Source organism: Rutilus rutilus (genome assembly GCF_951802725.1).
Source record: "Rutilus rutilus genome assembly, chromosome: 10".
NCBI classification, from domain to species: domain Eukaryota; kingdom Metazoa; phylum Chordata; class Actinopteri; order Cypriniformes; family Leuciscidae; genus Rutilus; species Rutilus rutilus.
Window position 1 is genome coordinate 10,993,609 of NC_140215.1, and position 20,679 is coordinate 11,014,287.

General features: G+C 37.4%; 1 protein-coding gene across 1 annotated transcript in view; it reads right to left on the minus strand.

The window, feature by feature from the left end:
- gli2a (GLI family zinc finger 2a) overlaps positions 1-8,943 on the minus strand; it is a 79,974-nt gene extending 71,031 nt beyond the window's left edge. Inside the window, exon 1 of the mRNA XM_084420859.1 lies at positions 8,483-8,943. The gene's annotated coding sequence lies outside the window, so the exon portion shown is untranslated. The remainder of the gene's footprint in view (positions 1-8,482) is intronic.
- Positions 8,944-20,679: the final 11,736 nt, after the last annotated feature.

Consider the following 20,679-nt stretch of genomic DNA (forward strand, 5'->3'; position numbering starts at 1 on the left):
CAAGTTGATTGTACTTAAATTTAAGGCAGAAACTTTTTATTTTACAGTGTAGAAAAGTATTAAACGTTGTTTTTAATATAGTTGTTGTAGAAGTGTTTTTGCATTCATAAAACGTTAGAAAAGGCAATATTTACAATTTTCATATTGTTTAAATGCATTTACTGTTTAATATTAATTAATAATCAGAATAAACAAAAGCAAGTAATGTAGTTCATTTGCTAACTGACCATTTATGAATGGAGTGAACAACTTATCAGCAAAGAACGCGTCTCATCCAATCAGAATTTAGAGTCATAGGGTCCATTTCATAATATCATTTCACTGTTTGGTTTATACATGCACAAACTTGAAAATATGGGTCCATCATCATGGTCACATATAAAGTCATTCGAAACCTGAACCCTTAGGTATGCTCATCTTCTTAGTTCAAAGTTTAGATCTTCTGTTATCTAGATCTCTCTGACGATTTCTTCATGGTGTCGGCATGTGTGATCTTATTTTACAGCTTTTTTTGTTGTCCGTTTTGCAAGTCAGGGGTCTGTCAGCTGTGCAGGGGTGCGGAGGGTGGAGAACCACTGCTATCTGTAACGTGTGATGGTGTCTGTGTGGATTCCCAACTCTACCAGCTGCTTTACACCCTGACACTTACCCGTCTGTATGTTGGACAATTAGAAACATTCAGATTATCGGTCAGCACTAATGAGACTATGAATTTGTTTCAAAGAAATCAGCCAAAAATACATATTCAGTGATTGTTTACTCACCCGCATGTTGTTCCAAACCTTCTTTGGTCAATTATTATCTAGTTCTTGCCAAACAACAACAGTTAAACACTGCTAAAATATCTTTTCAAGAAATTGCGGTAGACAAAAACCTTAAATTATAAGTGATCTAGGAGCTTTTTACAGCAGATGCCATTGAAAACACAGCAAGTCTATCCCTCACAGCCTCGCTTTCATGACACTGCTTTGAATAAGGTCTATAGTGAGTGACGAGGGGCTGTAAAGCTCCAAAAAGTACAAAATGGACCATAAAAGCATCATAAAAGTGGTCCAAACTAAAGTTTTCTGAAGTTATACAATAGACTGCTGCAGGGATGAGGTACTTTTGTAGGACAAACCATCAGTTTGCTTCACCCTGGTTCCCTCGACAAAAAGCCAATAGGCTTTTGGATTAGAAAATACCAACAAAAGTTTGATTCTTAAATACTTATCAATATAATATTCATAAACCAATTCAAATTATATGAATTTTGAATTCCAAAAAGTTTAGTTAGTCAGGGTCACATGACTTCAACATTAACACCGGTAAACTTCAGACAAATCTTTGAATCATTATTTAAAATCTTCAAGTTGAAAAGTTTGAATTAGAATAGTTTGCAAGAGTATAAACACAACAAGGCTGTAAAAGCAGACTAGTAAGTCAATGATTTACTGTTCGGTGTGATGTTTAATGTCCCCAACAACCTCTGTAGTCCCATGTCTTCTTCAAGACATATAAAAGCTTAAAAAACATGGAGTAGGGTATTACTGATGTATTTTATGTCATAGAATAAAACAATAAAATATCCTGAACTTTCCACAGACCTCATTTCAGCCATCTAACCAAAAAAACAAAATCAATTAAAAAAAAAAAAAATCCCACAGACTTCAGGATGATGGAACCAGAAGTTTGCATGGCAAGGGCTGCATAAAGGTTCTTTCAAAAAAATTAATTGTGCTACAATGAAAAAAATATTTTCCCATCCCTTTTTATGAATGTTTCTAGTCTTTGAGATGCACACTGTTCTAACTACCCCAATGTGGGGAGTCATATATTTAAGCTACACCGGGAATACACTGCGAGATGATGACAGGGACACACATGATCCTTATCCAGCATAACGTAGTGAGAGAATTCCACAGTGAGCCTGGCCGTGATCCAGCGCGGCGTTCAGGGAGAGGCCACGAGCGGGAGTGGACATGTGTGACGGGGGAACAAGCGGGCTGATTGCTAAAGATTACCACATGGCTTCTCCTTGCTCAACACATCCAGCTCGTCTTCCAGTCTGTTGGAGGAGTCTGTGGCCTGGCAGGAATTCAGCGCTCCTCTTTGGATCTCCCTGCTCATCCTATGGAACGCAATGAGACTGATCTATCTACCCACTCCATTCCTTGCAAGTCTGGTCAGGAGCTGGGAGGCCGCCTGATAAATCACAACTCCCTTGGATCGACTTCTCCGTTTCCAATAACTCCGGAAACAGAAGACTGCCCTGCCGAACCGCTGGTGGCCTCTGTGCAGTTCAGACTCGGTTTCTGCATCCGATTAGCTTTGACAACAAACACTTGGAACAGGGTGCTATTGTTTGAGCGTGCAACAGTGAGAGGGTAAACTGCGACTCACAGGCTGTGAAGATGATACAATAACTGTAATAACGATACAGACAGCCACTGTGAAGAGGTTCCTATAATGAAGAACTGGATAGCCCGTCAGCAGCCCTTCAGGAATTAATTAACTAGCACATCAAAGCTAACCCTCAGAGGCCACAGTGTCACACAGTACTTTGATTTAACGCTGGCTGTTGACTTGATAGTAAGCTGCACATAATGCCTATCCTGACATTCACTGGTTTATATTCTATCCTCTCACATTAAGATGGTTCTTAAGTAAAACTTCTACTAACTTTTCTCACAAACTTTTCAGGATAAGTACCACCTTTGATCAAAACACTCAAGTCAAGGATGGGAATTGTAAAGAATTTATCGATTCTTGTTTGGATTCAACTCCGGTTCCTTAACAGCTTCATCAATGATTCTTTTAGTAGTGTTAAGGATATTTGAAAATAAAGAAAAAATACACTCAATTCCACTGCCAAAATGGTGAGATCATTTCAGTAATAAATGAATTAAACACACTCTTTGTATCGAGTTGTCACTGACTTTTTAGAGACAGCATAAATGCAATCCAATAACTGGCCTTAATATTTAACAACAGCACTAAACAAACAAATAATGCAGAAACATATTTCATTCATTCATTAAAGAGTCTTTCATTTCAGGAATCAGTCTACGCTGATTGCACTGTTTTTGATCCACTAATAAAATGACTTATTGGAATCATTTGGTTGTAAATCAATCTACGCTGCACTGGTTGCGCTGTATGTTTTTTAGTCACTAGAGAATCGATGCAGAGTCAATTTGTATTTGATTCACTAACAATAATCAACTCATTTTAGTCATTTGTTGGGAATCAATACACCAGTTGTACTATTTGTTTTTGATTCACTAACAAGAATCGACTCAATACAGTCATTCGTTTGGGAATCAATCTACGCTGGTTGCATTGTAAGTTCTTTCCCTAAAATTCCCTAAAAAAAGGACCAATTCAGAGTCATATTTTTGAAAATTAAACTAAGCTGGTCATGTATAGCCTGGCTAACGTCAGACCTCGTCTCATTGAGACGTGGTCTGGGAACCACATGTTCATTTTCTCGTATTTGAGGCGTGGTTTACGAATGCCCAGAGCCGTTTATTGGGCGCTACGAATGTCTATCAAATGCGCCTGTGCGTAGCTCATAGCCAATCGTTTCAATTATACCAGATGACGTATGTAGAGCGACAGAAATTCGACGAGGAAGAAGACGATGGGTCAGAGATTTATGTGTGCACAATGGCGTTCAACGACTAAACTACTTAGAACACTATCTAAGGCTGCATCGAAAGGTAACTTCGCGTCTGCTGCCATGTTGGATCCATAGATATAAACAAACTGCTTCGGTGTGTCGCATAGACGTCGTCATCGTCTTGCTGCTCCCTCCCCGTTCTGTGATTGGTTCCCTTTTTGAGGGGAAAATCTGGTCCATGGTGTCCAGGCTGCCTAGCAGCGTGAATAAAATCGCACTGCGCGCAAGGCAGTGTGGGGAAACCCAGGCTAGGTCATGTATAACAATTGTATTCACTTCAGTGGACTTTTTCTGGTTCAAGAATATAAATGTGGTGGGTGGACTTTGATCCTGTATAGGTGTATACAGATCATAAATTAGAAATAAAACACTGAACATAAACTAAAATAAATAAAGTTAAAAAAAAAAGCTATATTGAGTTGTGACGTCTACCAGCCGGGGAAACTCCCATGCAGTTTGAGAACCACTGAACTCATTCTGACAGTAATCTACATATAATTCCCAGCACCACAGCTTGTTTTCATGTTCTCTGGATATTCCAAAAGACTCAGCTGTCACTACACCTCATCTAAAATTCAAATACAGACTTGTAATTTTGGTCTAGTAAGATGTTTATTCATGGTCAGCTAATAAAATAAATTTAGGTCCGTCCTCCGCATACTGTGTCTGGAGGTTTGCATGAATCACAGGTGGACGTGTGGTTTGGGAAATGTTAGAGTCACAGCAATGGTGAGTCAAATATAACTTAATGTAAACAGTATACATTTCAACTGTTCATTTTCCAGCTGTCTTTAAACGGTGGCCCGCCAGCCCACAGCACAAAAGAAATGAAAGAGTTAAGAGCAAAAAAATAATAATAATAAAATAAAACTTTGTGAAAGAGACCAAAGCAGAAGGCTTACAGCTTAACAGGCCTTTGAGGAAGGTGAACATCGTTCCTGCTTGTGTACTTTCTTTACCCGCACACGTGCATGCATTAAACCAACAACTTTTACCCAATGCACTGGGATCTGGAATTCATATAAAATTGCACTGCTGCATTATTACAAAAAAAAATAAACACACACACACACACATATGGTGAGTCTCCACTATATGTAAAAGATCAAGCAGTCCCTCAAAATGAAAACTTGCTATTTCATCTACGGCACTAGGACTCCATGTAATGGACCTTATTTCCTATAGGCTTGGCAACAGTTGATGATGACTAATGAGGACAATCAATCAAATTATGGTCTTTCACTTATTTGCTGTATGCTATTTAATGGCATATTAAAGTCTTTTTATATACATTTGCGTGTGTGGTTTCTGTGAAGATATCTGTACAGACTTAAAGGGATAGTTCAGCCAAAATTGAAAATTCTGTCATTAATTACTCACCCTCTCGTACTCTCAAACTCCAAACCCGTAAGACTTTTATCTTCAGAACACAAATGAAGATATTTTAATAAAACTTAAGAGCTTTCTGTCCCTCCATTGACAGCTACCACTTTGACGCTTCAAAAAGAGATCGAAAAACTAATCCATATGAATTGAGCGGTGTAGTCCTGAAGATACAAGATCGCTTTATATGATGAACATATTGAACTGATACATTTTTTATTCATATATAAATATTCATCAACTCACACATCAGTTGTGGTTAACGGAGGCTCAAGCATGTTCGCTTTACGTGCAAGAACTAATCATTTGAGCTTCCGCAAGAACCGATGAGGTTTGTTCTTACGCGTCAAGCAGGTTCGGTTGAGCTTCGGTTTATATTCGCTGATCAATGTTTATATGTGAATAAAAGCCTAAATTCAATCTGTTCATCATATAAAGCGATCGAGTCTCCTCAGAAAATTTGGACTAAACCGCTCAATTCATATGGATTAGTTTTACGATCTCTTTATTAACTTTTGGAAGTGGTATTTTTTCATCAAAAAGATCTTAATTTGTGTTCCAAAGATGAACAAAACTATTACGGGTTTGGAACGACATGAGGGTGAGTAATTAATGATAGAATTTTCATTTTTGGGTGAACTAACCCTTTAACAATGCCCTGATAGTTGCATGAGAGAATGAGGGAGGAAAAAGCTGTGAAGGACCCCATCCACACTCATAAACCGGATGTGATGTGATCCTCATTAACCCCAGACACTTGTGAGAGAATGAGGCGGATGTCTGGAGGGGTGTCCGACACAAACTCCTAAAATGCAGGGATTGTCCCATGTCCTACGGGCCAAAGCTGAGGAGATGGGTTTAAAAGAACAGCCTTTGAGAGGGCAAATGAATGTAAGCAGCTACCACTTCTCACATCTCTGTTTTCTCACCACACTGCCCTCATCTTCAATTCAGTCCGACACTAGAGACGCAGCACACAAACTTGAAACACAGCTGTCTTTCACAGCACTTTAAACGGCCATTAAAGTCTCATCAATTCACTTTGAGGCACAAGTGTACTTCAGGCACTCCTCAAAAGCTTTTTCTTACAGATAAAGAGATTCAAGGTCTTACCCGAGACATTGACCAAGATACAAAGTCTAGTTCTAGTTCATCTCTTTTCAGAAATCACATTATGAAATAAATGTTTTTCTCCAAAACACATTGGGCACAATTATTTGCTCCCTTTTATTAAATACTTTTTGCAACCTCCTTTTTCCAAGATAACAGCTCTGAGTCTTCTCCTATAATGCCTGAAGAGTTTGGAGAACACCTGACAAGAGATCAGAGACCATTCCTCCCTACAGAATCTCTCCAGATCCTTTAGATTCCCAGATCCATGTTGGTGCTTCTTCTCTTCAGTTCAGCCCACTCATTAAATTTTTGCTAATATTTTTTATTAAAAAAAAATCTAAAGGATTAACAATGCAGATTTATTTTTTACAGCCATCTTTGATCATATTTACCAAGGGGGCAAATAATTCTGACCAGTGACCATGGCACTGTACATGGATAATACTGCAATATTTCATAAAAACAAAGAGTTTTCACTTTTGATTTAATAGTGACTAAACATTTATAATACATCCTATTTTCTTTATAGAAAATTCAATGATGTTTTACATCCTAACAGTAGAGTTACTCTTGAAACTTTTTCTTTGATTGTCATTGCATTGTCTTGTCTCGTCCTTGTGTCCTTGTGCGGTGCATGTGCAATGTCATTCAAGGTCCCCCTTTTTATGAGCGTTTGTTAAAATCTCCCGCGGAATTCCAAGGCTGAACAGCCCTGATTTAGGCAGCAGGACAAGAGGGAAATGTGTGAAAATGTGCAGAGCAGCAGGAAGGGAAGATGAAAGTGACACGGTCTACCCATGTTTAAGAAGCTGATGACCATAGCCCAAACCAGGCTGAATAATCTGAATGGGCCATCATTTTTTTCCCCCCTTTTTGAATCCTTTCACTCGCTCTGCCTCTGACTGCTGGCGCTTCTCATTCTACACAATGGGAAATTCACTAAGACCCTTTATTCTTATGCTAATGCTCTCAACTGGGCATCACATTAAATTTACCACATGCACACACTTTTCTGTTTTTCAGGAAAACAAGGCACACTCTTGCCACTCTTTTTGCCAATCCTTTAAACACAAAAATTACATTTACATAATACATTCAATTCTTTGCAATATTTGTGTAGAGAGTTACTGGCAAGTATAGTAACTTGAGTTTGTGAACATAATCAAAGAATACTGTATTAAAAAAATCTTATTCGGGAACTTTTCAGTTTACAACCCTAACTATGAACTATAATACAGACAATATTTTGAAGGAACTGAGAACCATTTTTTGTATTTAGAAACGGTAAAAACAATGAAATAAGAACTGAATGATTTTCTTGACATTCGGTTCACCAACAATGTTCTGTCAACTTCTTACACTACTATTCAGGGTAGGCCTATTTTCACTGAATCTTAAACATGCTTCCTACCAGTATAGTAGGCTACGATTCTTATCAATCGGTTCTTTTAGGTGAATCACAAACAAACAGCGTGAATAGTGTAGACCAACTCATGAAGGGATGACATGATTCTGATTCCGAACGAATGACTCTTGTGAGCCGGTTCTTTTAGTTATTCAAAAACTACAACGCGCGATAAGTGAGGATATTTAAGTGAGGCCCAATTACGAGATCATTTCAGATTTGAACAGTCTACAACACAGCCTATATGAGAAATCAGATGTCTGTATGAGCCTACAGACTTTTAAACATGTTTATAGGCTTTTGTGCAATACCAATATATTATTAACAACAAAACGCAGTGTGTATTTACATTAACGTTGTCAAACGAGCAGTCACTCAGTAACTACTTTTAAGTTTCCAAAACCTTAAATACAACCCTTTAACATTTGGTTTATTTTCTAAGCATGATCAAAGTCATAGCTAACTTGTAGTTCAGTTAGTGAATCAGATTTATTCAGTAATCGACTCCTTTATAAGCCCATAACAGCTATTCGTTCTGGAATCAAACCAAACATTAGCTACTTGATTAAAATACGAAACGAATCTTTAACAGAACCGGAATCGCTTAGAGGAATACGAATCGGAAACGCTAAATTCGATTCCCATCCCTACCTGGGACACAAGTTGACAAAAGTTTGAGCTCGCAAAAGTCACAATATATGCCTCTATAACGAAATGTAAAGCGCCAAAAGTCTCTTCTCGTCAGCATAGCAATAATATGTAGTTAATATGACACATTTCAATAGCTACAGCGAGTTAATGTCGCGACACTTGTAACAACTGAAAGATGTAGCCTAATGAATTGAAAACACATTCAAGCTGCGTACACATTGTGATCAGTAACCTCAAGAGTAAATCATCATAACGAAATACATATTTACCTCCTTTGATGTTGTAAAGTTCGTCAGTTGCTCAGTTGTCCAGCGTGCATCCGAAAAACAACGCAATTGTACTTAAAACAAAAATGTTAAAAGTGATTGTGTCACGAAACTCCATCAGCGGTTTATTTTGTTTTGCAAGAGCAAATGTTTTAGCAAAACTACATCATTCGGGGACGACGAAGCGCTACAGTTGCACCTCGCAAACTTTGACGATCCATCACACACGCGTCTTCAAAAGACTGTACTTAGCCTACTCGAACATTAGAAAGCGATTTAGCCCTCAACACGGCAGAAATGTACCCCAAGCAAGTTTGTTGAGTCGTCGGTTGTGATGTGCGGTGGAAGATCTGTTGGCGTGATTTGTTTTCAATCCGATCTGCCCTCCTCTATCTCCACTTCTCCCCCCAGTTCTTTGAGTTTTGGGCCACTCACTCTCTTCACCAGATGGGCCGGGTTACATCAAACCAAAGGTAGTTGCATGAGGCTTAAGAGGAGTTTGCTTTCAAGTTTCACTGGAGATTTGTAAAACCTTTGCATAAGAATATTTTACTTGTTTTAAAGTAAATCGATGAGCTTGTTTAAGTTTGGTTGAGATTTGAAACTGGCAATTTGCAACTTCAATATAGGGTATGCCTAGCCTACCTCTATTATTAGCCCAAAAGTAATCATGTCTTGATTTTCCTAATCATTTGTTAATTTGTTAAAAGTGCGTTGAACTGTCAATTGTAACGGAATTTTTATTTTATTTTTTCCAGAAGTTGCATGGAGATGGAAGTTTTTAGACTTTTTGTAAGTTTTGTGTGTATATGTGTCTGGTTGAGATCTGACATAAAAATAAAAATCTTAATGTTTTTGTGGTTGATGCACTCCACATTGCAGATGATCACAGCCTGTGATACCAGTTGAAAGAAGGGGAAAAAATAGCTTGAACCAGCCTAAACTAGTTTGTTGGTCTTAGCTGGTTCAAGATGGTCTCCCAGCATGGCTAAGCTGGCCTTCAACTGGCTTACAACCACTATTTTTTTTAAAGCAAGGACGTATACTATTTTACCATACGGTAAACATAAGACAACGCCACCTAGTGGAGAAGTAGGGGACGTTTATGTATTGGAGTGGTGCTATTAGTGTTGGGATTGAAGTAGCCTATTTGCAACTAATTAAAGATGATTCAGACATTATTTCACTTTCCAAATAATTCCAAATCATCTGTACCATATGGATTATAAACAATTCTGTTTGAATGTATCCAAACATATACTTATGTCTTAAGACATTATATAAAAAACTAAAAGAATAAAGAAAATAAAAGCGAAATCAACCCATTAATTTGTACATTCATATAATACATAAAGCAAATATTTTTTTTCCATATAGGCCTACATTATGTTTTTCAAGAAGTGCGTTACATACTACTAAAAGACATTGAATAAGACATTTGTTCAAGGCTATGCTGGGTAGACAGACAAAAGTGTCTTTGAAAAAGCCTATACATTTTAAAGTTGATTACTTAACTAAAATGATCCCCTTTACATCAAACAAGGGTTTCCAATTTACATTGAGACTATCTAAAGCTTCCATGATAACCCTAACCCTATGTCTCTTAAAACGTATCAAGAAATTGACAAAGGCCTTTTGTACTAAAATGCATGCAGGCTGGCTTTCTCCTGACTCACATTACATGTCATAGTCTACATCAAATACTGCAAAGACAATCGTTGTACGTTATCTCAGAAGCTTTGAATGAGTGTAATAAAATAAAAATAAAAACTAAGGCCGAGACACTCCATCTGGACGATTGCAATTGATTCACACCCGTAGAACCACATTCACCTTTTCTCAGTCGTGTCTGTAGAGAAAGCAATGACAGACCAATGGAGATACCGCCATCTTGTGGTGCACACTCTGACACAAATTCAGTCCAACTGTCTGCCAGTTGCATAAACTGCTTCGAACTAGTCTTAAAACATTTTAAACGAGTTTATTTTTTCTTCAAGACGAGTCATAACTTTTAAGTCATTTACATCGGTATAATTTGATTTTAAAAAGTAAGACGGTTTACTCCTTGGTTAATGGTAGCTAGTCGTTGTATAGTCTTCTTAAGACACTAGTGGTGGCTGTTTATGCAACTGGAACAAGTTGTTCTTACAAGAACAGACGATAAGGACTCTTTTTAATGAATAATTGCATTAGTGCCATATTCAGTTTATTGTGACGTTAGTACGCTGAAATACGAGAAGGTCCGTCAACTTTACAAGATTACTTCGTCAGTTCATCTCCTTGTCGCTGGGTGGCGCCAAATATAAGCTACTGTCCTAGCTCAGGTTTTAACTTCCAGATTTAGATTTAAAACTAAAGTCTTAAAATACTATCCAACAAATAGTTTCAGTTTTAACTGTATTATTACAGTTAAATACCCCCCCCCCCCCCCCCCCCCCCCCCCACTAGTTTCACAAAAGTTTCAAATCTCCAGTGTCATAGTTCGAAATATGCTTGTGGAAAATTTTGATTTACAAACTGGGACAATTGAAAATAGTGAATGGTTGTGTTGTCAGTCTGTGATTTAGATAAAAAATGATTGTTGATGACTATTTAGGGTTGTATTTGAAAGCTCTTGGTCAAGACCAAGCATTATTGTCAAACCAAGAACACTGTGATCAGAACTCACATTTATCATTTTGGTTGGGTCTAACCAGATGCTATTTACTTTCCTTTGTCTTTTCAGGGGCATCGTTTAAATATTTACATGAAAATTAGACTGCTTCATATAACAAATGCTATGTTGCTTTTTTGAACTATTTGTCTTTTATCTGGTCTTTTATTAATTTTTACCATTTATTTGAAGAATTAGTGCTTTAGTTTATCCCAAATTAGCTTTATGTTAGAAATAGCATTGTTTGCTTTTTAATGTAAATAAGTAAGTGGATGAAAGCATGTTGAGGTTGGTCATGCTGGTGGATTGAGATAGAGGCCCATCATGTCTAGACTTTCATTGAACCCCAAATGAATACCCATCGTTTAACTGCCCTATCGATGTTATCACAAAGCAAGTCTAACGTTTTCATGCTAAAGTTTCCATGAAGCTATCGGAAAGGCCATTCAGGAGGTGGTTATTGAGCTGGTTTGTCGTGGGATTTTATTTTGTTTTGACCAGTGTCGCCACTTCAAAGAACAGGAAAGTTGGTGGTGGTGGTGGGGGAATACTGTGCCCTCCACTGACTCATGCCCATGGTTTAGATTGTGGCTCACCCATTTATTTTAGGCAGATTATATGTCGCCATGACGCCATCTATATAAATGTCAAAAGATGGTTCAATAGTTTTATTTAAAGGAATAGTTCGCCCAAAACTTAAACAATTCAGTCACCATTTACTCACCCTCATGTTGTTACAAACCTTGAAAACACAACACAAAAGAAAACATTTTTGCCTATACAAGGAAAGTAATTGGGGTACAGTGTTGTTTTGGACCCCATTGGCTTTCATTGTATGGACAAAAACAGTATACAGGTTTGAAACGACAAGAAGGTTAGTAAATGATGATAGAATTGAACTTTTGGGGTAATCTATCCCATTAAATCTAATTTAAATCTTTTGCTTTTGCTTGTTATTTAAATCTTCTTTTAAAAAAGACAAATTTCCTCTTAATTTTCCTCCAAATTTCCTGAATTCCTTTCAACAGAAGATCCAGTTATGACATTTTGACTGAACATTATGATGTCAAAATAAACCTGAAAATGAAACATGCACTGATGTATTGTTCACAATAACTTATAAAACAGATATGGGTCATATTCATTTCATGTCAACTTAAAGCACAATGTCAGACAAGTATACATTGTTTTCCAGACAGTGTACTGATGCTGATCTTGTCTGAGGGCCAAACTGAGTGTGGGGCCGATCATGGATGTTGTCTGACCCTAGATGCTAATCTAGTGCTAAATATGTTTGTGCCAGGCAGGCGACACTCATCTGTGACTCATAAACGACTCTTTCCTCCATGTCGTGCTAGCAGTGCCTGAGCCAGAGCACGCGACCCGGCTATAATATCCCCCTTGCTAATGACAAACTTGCGCTTCCAGAGAAAAAAAATTAAAGGCCTCTGAAGTGGGACGGTGACCTGGAAAAACGCCTCCGGTTTTCCCGTAATGTATGGTTCTGTGCGGTTTGGCCTGCTGTTTACTTTAATGATAGAGATGCTGTATCACCAGTTTGAGAACCTGGAAGAAGAGAGTGCCATAGTTTGGGAAGCTGATAATGAAAAGTTCTTAATTTGGGCACTAGAGGGCAGCAGTGAACTTTTTTTTTTTTTTTTTTTTTTTAACGTAATTATTTGCTTTTCTGACTGATTCTGATTTTATAGGGTTGTTTTTTTATGTAATGAAATACAAAATCGAATTTTTGGGTGTCTGGGTGCGGTGCAGACAGTTCTGCTTCAAATTAGATTACTAAATTGTTCCAAATTGCCTATAATCTGTAAATGCTTTATGATAAAAGGGTTTGAATCATTATAGAATCATTCAGGGGAGTGGAATTTTGCCAGTGATTACTCTTTATATCGTATTGTTTTGTGATTTTTGTCTTAATTTGATAGGATAGTAAAGTGAGGACATTGAAGGCCTGGTTCAAACCCATGTCTTTGAGAAAACACAATTCGTATGTATCATAAGCATGGGCTGAATTTGATTCTGATTTCTTATGGAAAATAATAAAACTGTGTCTAATGGTGTGAGATGTTGAATGGCAAGTGAAGAGTTTCACAGCGGTCAAAGATCATCTAACACACTAATCCGCAAGAATGCGTTCTGTGTGAATTGCCATTGGGTGTGTGCAAATTATGCTAAGACAGTAATTAGTTTACCGCATGTTTTCTTGTATGTTTTCCCAAAAGTCACTTGGATATTTACGGATGTGTCTGTCCGCTTGCACGCATTCACACACACATTAGACTTAGCGTGTGACCTTGTTTAAGCACTGACACCGAGAAGAATCACCCAGCAACTTCGCCACAGTATTTTTAGAAAATCCAGTGGGCAAACAAATTGCATGGTGACCCTCTTTCACCTCTCCATGTAAAAGCTTGACAGGTGTGTAACTTATAGCCCGGTCTCCTCCACCCTTCTGATTACATGCCCCGGACCCCCTCTACCCCCACCTTCTAGTATGTGAGAACCTCTGTCATGGGAGGAGTTCACCTCTGACCCCTATTTCTCCTTGAACTCCACACTTTTTGTGTGTTAAATTGTGCCATGTCCCTTGTGCTGGTGTATCCTACCCTATTTTACAAGGAGGAGAGGAAGAACAAGCCTTTACTTTTTAGCACAAACAGCTTTTTTCCTGTGACATTCCAATGAGACTGTGGTTTTTAACAGGTGGTTTGAGCAGCTGTGTGTCCTAAAAGATACCATAGAAATAGCCTTTGGTATGATCTATTCAAGGAAATCTCCTGTTGTTTTATCACTGAAATCTGTTTATAATCAAGTTCTTTAAGCTAGTTCACTATTGATAACTGACTCTAAAAGATGTCCACACTTTTGGCTTTTGGCTGGAGAGCATGTCTGAAAATTTATAAACGCTGATAAAAAAAAAAATTCTGGCCAGTACTGATAAGCTATAAAAAAATGTTTTATGTAATGGCTGATATTAAAAATCTGTACTACTTTGCCCCCACCCCCCCCCCCCCCCCCCCCCCCCCCTAAAACACTAAAATCAGTCATTTTAAATGCTGCAAGTGAAACTTAAAATGTAACCTTTTAAAATGAATGTTTTTAAAGTTGAACTTTAAATTACTTTTAATATAAAAATGACCTTGGACTATATATATATATATATATGAAATATGAAATAAAAAACGTCAATATAATATAATTATTATAATTATATTATAATAAAACAAAATCTGTTAGGTCTGCTGCTAACTATTAGTACCTAAATATAAAAATCATGCATCCCTCCCTAGTCAGAAACAATGTTTACCAGGTTTTCTAGAGGGTAAGAGTCACAATGCCTCTATTCTTGAGTTGTAATGTTTGACGTATAAGGAAGATTTACTGCAGATATTTCTTTCCACTTCAATCATCTTTTTTCTTGCCATCTGATATCCAGCTATATTGTCTATGGGTTGCATTGTCTAATATTGGATGAATCGTGGCGCTCATGGTTCTTTTCTCAGTGTTGGTTCTGTCAAAACGTGAACTGACAGGAATGCGTCTGATGTTCCGATAAAACGCTGAAGTTTCGTGCGTCACTCTCTGGGTATAGTGCTTTGAATGCTATCTTCTCCCTTTCAATCCCAAACACCAGGGAGAGTTGTAAGGATTCTCGGGTGAGGCTACATCTTGATATGAGTTTGGATATGCAAGATATGATATAATTCGTGTATGCATAAAAAGAGGAAACCCTCCTGCTCGCCGGTCACTTGGGTGAGGCTCTCCAATACTGTCTCTCTGCAAAGCCTTGATGACACTTTCATGCTTCTGGATTGTGCCACCCAGAAAAGTATGTGTCTGATAATGACAGAGTATAGCTGTGTTGTTTAAGGATCAAAGTGAGAACATCTACCTAACCTGTGTCTATCTGCTTTGTCAATATTCAGTGTGTTTTTGCACAAAACATTTTAGTAGAAGCTTCTCTGGTGTTCAAGATCTTTTTCCAGACCTTTGTTTTGCATATGACGAATTGAGATCACTTAACCAAGTCCCCCAAGCTAAGGTTAAGCTACAATGGTGTGTGGATCACTTTTGGGATCATATAAGCTTCATCAGAGTTACTTGATTCCTCTTGGGAGCACCGCAGGAAGAGGAGGTCAGAGGTTGTTAGGTTGCCCTGTTGTGCTTTTGTAACCCTTCCATTGCTTCACTGTTAGAGCAGTGAATTAACTCTTCACTACTTGCCTTTCCACACATGCTTTGTGGCTTCTTTGATGTCCTTTTGCCAAAGGATAAGGGTGATTGTTCTTTTGGCAGGTAGGCTTGATGAAATTTCAGAGCCCTTGAAATCAAGACTTGTTTTAGGCATTTGAGAATTTAGAATAGAGGGGAAAATGAACCTCAAATGTTCCTCGATATGTTTTTTTTAAATAGTACTTTAAGCACTTCAACAAATTTTGATAGTCATCCCATCAGGGATCAAATGACTTCTCATGTTACCACTGTGGTTTTGTGGGCGTTTGATGGACAACGAAGCAATTGCATAAGAAAATGTTGCATGTTTACTGGATAAAAAAAGCTTATTCACCCAACAAAGCTTTTGCGTCTCTTTTGGTGTCAAGGCGCATGATGTGAAAAAAACCCCAGCTGATGACATCTTTATTCTAGATGTTTTGCTTCTGACGTTATCTTCCCATTTCCATGCCGATCTACCCACTCACTGAGATTCTCAGGGATGTACCTTTGCTGCGTGTTCTCACGGTCCACTAACTCTGTGTACAACATCCCACCTCCTCAGTTTTCTTTCAAGATTTTTTCTCATACCTATTTTCCATAATCAACATTCCTTTTTCATCCATCTTCGGGGTAGCAGGTGGGGGTGCTTAGCTTAACTCTCTGTAGAGTAGTTTTTGTCGTTTTACTTTTAATTTATTTGAATGCAATCCACCCGCGGAGCAAAAAGTACATTGAGACCAGCATGATTAAATTTCAAACTCTGATTCGGACCAATTAAAACAAGTCTGAAAACAGCCTAAAACTGTATTCTATAAGTTTAACTTTTTTTTTTTTTAGAAAATGCGATGCTACTTACAGCGATCATATTCACAAGTCTCTGATGTGATCTGAACAGTGACTGAGGTCTGTAGGCTTGTTTCTACTATCTACTAGAGGGGAGAGCTAAGAATTCTGGGTATTTCAGAATACCTGTCATAAACATGGGCTGTAAACTGGACAGTCCATCTGAGAATGTCCTGGGGCCTCTTGCCTGTCTTAAAGCCCCCCACCAGCTGCAGTCATTCCTCTCATTTCTGCATGTCTCTTAACACCTCAAACCAATGCAGTCCACCTGGGCCCCTAGAAATGCCTATAAGAAGCCTTGAAAGTTATGATGTCTTCATTTTCAAATGGCAGTGTGTCATATTGTGTAGCTTGATCATGCCACGTTTTATTTGTCTGCCTACTTCTATTACTGTATGTTTAAGAAAACCGATTAAACTTGTTGTTTTGATATTGGTCAGTTTGCTGCATGTATTATGAGCACTAACTTAAATCACAGCAAATCTCATTAAAACGCTACCGGAGTCTAGACTGTCTCTATGAGCAACAGCAGCCTTGGCAACACAAACTAACATCACCGGGACACTTACTCCATCCGCCCCCATTTCAGAAGCACTGGCTTAATCCAGGAAACAAAAACCCCCACTGAGGTCACGTAACATCAGCCAGACACTGACCTGTGATCTGCTAGGGGGGAAAAGTAGGAGCTAGAAACTTTAATCCAGGGAGAAAGCTGTTTTTCCTATTTATACTTGTTTTTTCACTTAACGGTTTTGTGTTTTCCTGTTTTTTAAGTATTTATCTTCTTTTTTTTTTTTTTTTAAGGCCCTTTGCTTGATTGGATAGTAAGTCCGATTTGTTGGAAAGGATATGTTCCAGACAGTCAAAAGGATTAAATAAACAAACACACTGAACATCATGTTTTCATATCAGAACACACAAGCTGATTACAGCAATAGAACATTTAGTTATTAACATTAGTCATTTATTTTACAAAGAATAGTACCTTACAATCCCCAGCAAGCAAATCAAACACATATCTTTTTGTAGGGACACCACTGGTGGTCCTGACACACGTTCAATACATGAACGAAGAAAAATTATATTTTTAAGTAGTGTTGCAACTCAACTTGACAGCCAGTGATCATTATGCATTTTCACTGTATGGAAAAAGGCACTTTTGACATTTTGATGAGTGACAATCAGCTCTTATTTTCTGTTGTGTGTAGGCGGGGTTGGGTAACACACCTGACATCCACTTTTCGAAGAAGCTTTTTGACAAGAGATGTGAAGGTTGAAGATCAAGTTCATCCTTTAGAGCATCTGGATGTATCCCAGTGGTAACTTATTTTTCAAATCTTTCATATTTATGCTTGTTATAACCTCTTTAATTAAATTAAATTCAGTTTGTTACCTACAACAGAAGTCTTAGCCAATAGTTTTTTTGGCCACTGGTCAACATTAACCAACTGTCTGTGTTGTCTATGTTGTCAGTTGAAACTATAAGGACTTGTTTTGTTGTTTTGGAAAAAATTGCATTGTTGAATTCTGCATAATAAACCATAAAAAATTTTGATTTTGATTTTATAGACTTGCCAAGTATAAGATCTTCTGGAAGAGAGAACGTATACCGCTACAGGTAACTACAACATTACCTATCACAAAAAATATTATGTTCCATAATTAGTTACTATTTGTAAATGAAACATTCTTTTGCGTTAAGGAAAGTTGTTTTTAACAAAATGACTCATTAGCCTTTTTCTAGCTTGTTTTGGCATTTCAAACTATTGACGCAAGTATTAAACTTTATTTGTCTAGTGGAGTTTTGGAGAAGTGCCAGTGGTTGGTTCTGATTGCGATGTTGACACATCTATTAGCCCTGATACTGAGAGTGAAAAAAAGCTCTGGAATTTCTTCGCGTAGTTCCTGCCTTTTCTGTGGATTGTGCTTTCAGTATAGGTGGATAGCACAAAGCTTTATATGTTTCTGTTTATAAGGATATGGTAAATTATAATTCTCTGTGTTGCTAACAGTCATAAAGACTATGTGTGAGTTGCGGCCGACTGCGTTTTCCAGACTTTGATTTTTTTGTTACCTCTGAAAGATTAATACCATATTAGTGTTTATTGCATCCTTTGAGTATTGCTTTCATTCACAAATAGTGAGTCACATGTTTTATTGTGTCTCTTGAGTTTATTGTTAGAAGGGCTTGGAGGCATAAGTGACTATTCTTGAGTTCCTCTGGATAACTTGTTCTCGGCTCGTATCTACTCCATCAGATCAGCCACCCACGGTAGGAATAAATTCCTGTGTACAAATATTTTCGGTTCTTGATTATATTATAACTGGGAAATATGAACAAGCACATTTTTCGCCTTATATTTGTTTTAACGTTTGTTTGTTTGTTTAAGGATATGCACAATTTTGAATCTTTTACCTATCGCCTTTTTTCTCCCAAAGACTCTTCCTCCTTCCTGAACATCCGTATGGTATTTATTTACCATGAGTAGCAAGAGATACTGGAAAAGGTGGGGTGGTGTTTATTCAGAGTTCTGGGAAGTCTGACACAGGAATGCCTGCAGCAAAAGACCAACAATTTCAAAAATTGTTAGTAGGAAGACACATTATGGCCATATTCCAGGATGACAATGTCAAGATTCAGCAGATTCGTCAAAATTGTGAAGAAATGGTTGGGAAGGGAGCCTGAAGAATCATGTCCAGACCTTAAATGCATTGAAAGTCTTTGGGATGTGCTGGAGTAGACTTTACAGTGTGCTTGAATCTTGCATTGTCAATACAAGATCTTGGCCAAAAATTGATGCACCTTTTGGTGGAAATAACATCACCACATTTATTTCCATCAAGAGGTGCATCAATCTTCGATTGACAATGCAAGAGTCCAGCACTCTATAAAGTCTACTCCAGCACATCCCAAAGACCTTAAATGTATTTAAGGACTGACTCAGGTGCCAATTCATGTGTGAAAATGAATCTTAATGCTCCTCCCCAACCATTCTTTCACAATTTGACCCTGATGAATCTTGACATTGTCAACCTTTAATATGGCCATGATGTGTGTTCAACATGGTTGTTTAAGAAATGAAAAGCTACACACTCCATCAACTGAATGAATGAATGAATGAATGAATTTCGAATATGTTAAAATAATACAATAAAAGCTAATAGACAAAAACAAAGACAAAACAAAAAACAAACAATATTAACTTATGTCTGAAAAGGAGTAGGAATAATAATAATAGTAGAAGTAGAGAATAAATAGTGTAAAAAAAAAATAAAAAAAATCATCTGTGAGAACACCTAGTCAAAGCCCTTCTTCCTCCTTGTGCCTTGTGAAAACCATATTTTTGTACCGCTTTTTGAACTGGGTCATGCTTGGACATTGCTACATTGCTGGATCAGTTCTACAGCTTCACTCCACATATAAAAAAAAATATATAAATATTGAATGGTGTACAGACACAAAGATGTTTTTAAGTTGCACTCCCCCCTAAAATTATATCTCCCTTCTCTATTAAAAAAAAACTATTTTTTAATAATGCCAGGGAATAGGTTGTTTTTTGTTTTCAATGTCTTTGATTTTATATCTTTGATCTCTATAACCGGTATTAAGAATTGTTCTCATGGCTCTTTTTTGCAACATAGATAGATAGTGATGATAATCTGCATTTATAAGTATTGCCCCAAACCTCCACACAGTAATATAAATGTGGTAACATCAGTGTGCAATAAAGAATGTGGAGGGATTTGTGGTCCAGAACATGATTTGCTTTATTCAGTACTGAAATGCTTCTTGAAAGTTTATTGTGTACATGTTTTATGTGAGATTTCCAGCTTATTCTGTCATCTATTATCACCCCAAGAAACTTATTTTCAATAACCCTTTCTATGTCCACACCATCTACCTGTATCTTGTGTATTCTTTTTACAGTTACTTTTACTCTTTTAACATTTCTGTCAAACCACCTTTTTAATTTACAAATTTCTGCAGTAATACTCTCCAGTAGCTCCTTTAAATCCGCCCCAGAACAAAAATATTTGTGTCATCCGTGAATAGAACTAATTTTACTATTTTTGATACTTTGCAAATATCGTTTATATAAAGCAGAAATAATTTTGGACCCAGTACTGACCCTTGGGGGATGCCACACACAATGTCCAAGCACAACGATGAATATTCCCCCAACTTCACAAATTGTTTCCTGTCTCTTAAATAACTTTTCACCCAGTGCAATACTACCCCCCTGACCCCATACCTATCCAGTTTATTGATTATGTTATGATTGATTGTGTCAAAAGCTTTTTTAAGATCTATGAAAACTCCAACTGCATACTGTTTGTGATCTCTAGCTTTTGTAATCTCCTCAACTGAATCAATTATTGCTAGTGATGTTGAACTGTTTGATCTGAATCCGTACTGACTGTCAGAAAGTAATTATGTTATCTACACATTTGTCTAATCTGTTGGTAAATAGTT